The sequence below is a fragment of the Capsicum annuum genome, chromosome 11, assembly GCF_002878395.1.
Source record: "Capsicum annuum cultivar UCD-10X-F1 chromosome 11, UCD10Xv1.1, whole genome shotgun sequence".
In the NCBI taxonomy this organism is placed as follows: domain Eukaryota; kingdom Viridiplantae; phylum Streptophyta; class Magnoliopsida; order Solanales; family Solanaceae; genus Capsicum; species Capsicum annuum.
In genome coordinates this window covers 58084310-58086701 of record NC_061121.1, presented here as the reverse complement: position 1 = coordinate 58086701, position 2392 = coordinate 58084310, and the positions used below count along the sequence as shown (strand labels likewise).

At 36.2% G+C, this 2392-nt stretch overlaps 1 non-coding gene across 1 annotated transcript; it reads right to left on the bottom strand.

Moving 5' to 3' along the window:
• Positions 1-1721: 1721 nt before the first annotated feature.
• On the bottom strand, positions 1722-1828 carry LOC124889196. Its single transcript, XR_007047805.1, has one exon. It is a non-coding gene; the product is annotated as a small nucleolar RNA R71 (small nucleolar RNA).
• Positions 1829-2392: the final 564 nt, after the last annotated feature.

Below are 2392 nucleotides of genomic sequence, written 5' to 3'. Positions count from 1 at the left end.
CAAAGAAATTAGGGAGCAAGGTTCTTTTTCTTTTATGAAATAAGGGATATGAATTAGCATCTAGGATAGGGATATACCTAGAAGCCTTGCTTGGTTCACTTGCAAGAAGACAACTTTATGAATCTAGAAGAATTGTTGTGTCTTTGCGGGAGTTGTAGCTACAACATTCAAAAGATAAAATATTTGAGGTCGGGAGACCAAGATCATTGCATAAACCTTGCGAATCATCAACCTGATGACCAATTAGACTGTGATAAGAATAGAGAATTGTATGATTGTTCGAAATATCTCAACCCTGGAATCATCCTCATTATTGATTACAATCGTTGCTTGCTTTGCTCTAGTTGTCACTAATTATTTCTTATTTAGTAATTTATACTTTATTTATAAAATCAAAATCATCTTGATACCTTTAAGCATTTAATACCCAATTGTCTTAAACTAAAGATTGAATAAATTTCTAGTTTATTGATCCTCGTGGAAATGATATCTGACTGTCTAAGTCATTATATTACTTGCACGATTGCGTACACTTGTGTGTGCGTAGAGACGCAATAAGTATTTGATGCATTTAAAGAATTGGTCTTGAAATATAAACCTTTCGAGATGGATAGTGATAACATTTGTATCATTTGTGAAAAAGACTGTATCCTATGAACACACAAGAAAATGTTTTTGGCTAAAACTTATCCTTGTTGTATCCTTTCAAGTAGGGAAAACATCTGCACCCAAGAACTTTCACAGTATTATAGTTAGGCTCTTGCCCGTACAACTTGGAGAATGAATCCATACTCAGGTTCAAAGTAGGTATGCGATTAATCAGGAACATAGCTGTCATGAATACTTCAACCCAATGAAACATAGGTAAGTTTGCATTAAAAAGGAGAGTCAAACCAGTTTCAACAATATGCCTATGTTTTTTTTCGGCCACGCCATTTTGTTCAGGAATATGAGGGCAAGAGATTTGTCTTCTAATACCATGCTGATCAAAATAGTGAATTAACTCCAAACTATTAAACTCTCCTCCCCCATCAATTTTTTGGCGCCGTTGCCGAGGATCAAATAGAATTAGTAAATTGCTTAATTTTTTTTGGTTTTTGATAATAAGTTTTAAGTGTTAACAACTTGATCTTAGCAGCTGAATTTTTACAGGTTTAGCTGAACATTGGACTGGCTAGGGATAAAGAGTTAGTAGAGCCCTTTGCAGAACCAGAAGAATTCTTCATCAGAGGCAAAGAGCTCAATACTACATTCAATAGGGACAGATGGCTGAAATACGAGATCCAATTGTTGGTGATCCAAATATTGGAAATATTCCATCTCCTTTTATTCCAGTTGTTCCTGTTCAACAAGCCACAAGACCTGTTCGTAAGGTAGCAATTCCACTTACGAACTATGTAAATAACAACATTCGAAATCCTGAACCAGGAGGTCAGTGGGAAATGAAACAAAATATGGTGCAATTATTGAAATATGTGGGGGAATTTCATGGACTTTTACACGAGGATCCACAGCAGCACTTACAAACATTCCTGGAAATAAGCGATATATATATTCCTGAAGATGTGAATGCTTATTATATCAAATTAACACTCTTTCCCTTTTCTCTAATGAGGGAATCAAAGAGATGGTTACATGCTAAACCACATCACTCCATCACTTTATGGGAAGATTGTGCTCAGAAGTTCCTCATTCAATTCTTTCCATCCCAGAAGATTGCATGATTGAGGAGTGAGATATTGAGTTTCAGACAAAAAGATGGAGAAAATCTTAACGAAGCTTGGGAGAGATTCAAAGGCATGCTCAAAAATTGTCCTCATGACCATCAATCGAATAATGTTTTAGTGCACACATTTATAGAAGGCCTTGAGTCTAATACGAAGATTCTCTTAGATTCAGTACTAGGGGGCCAAGCTTTGGAGAAAACATATGAAGAACTGTATACCTTGCTGAATTGAATCGCATAAGGGAATCCTGATTGGCATACAGACTCAAGGAATGCTCCCAAGAAGGTTGTAGGGGTTTTGGAGATTGATCAGTTCACTACATTACAAGCATAAATTGCAGTAATATAGAATAATATGACTACTCAGCTCAACAACTTAAAGTTGGGTACAACACAACCAACAACCACAGCAATGCAGTTTAATAGGTATATTCGTGGTGTAAGGTTTGCAGAAGTTGTGAGCGTAAAGCAGATGCATGTTCTATTAATCCAGATTCAGTCAACTATGTGGGGAATGCAAATCATCAGGGTCAACAGAATTTTGGTAGTACGTATAATCCAAATTGGAGGAACCATCCTAATTTCTCATAGGGTGGACATCAAGCACAGAATACAAATTAGTACAAGGGACTAGTGCAATCAAATCCACAATCGGTTCAGAATAAT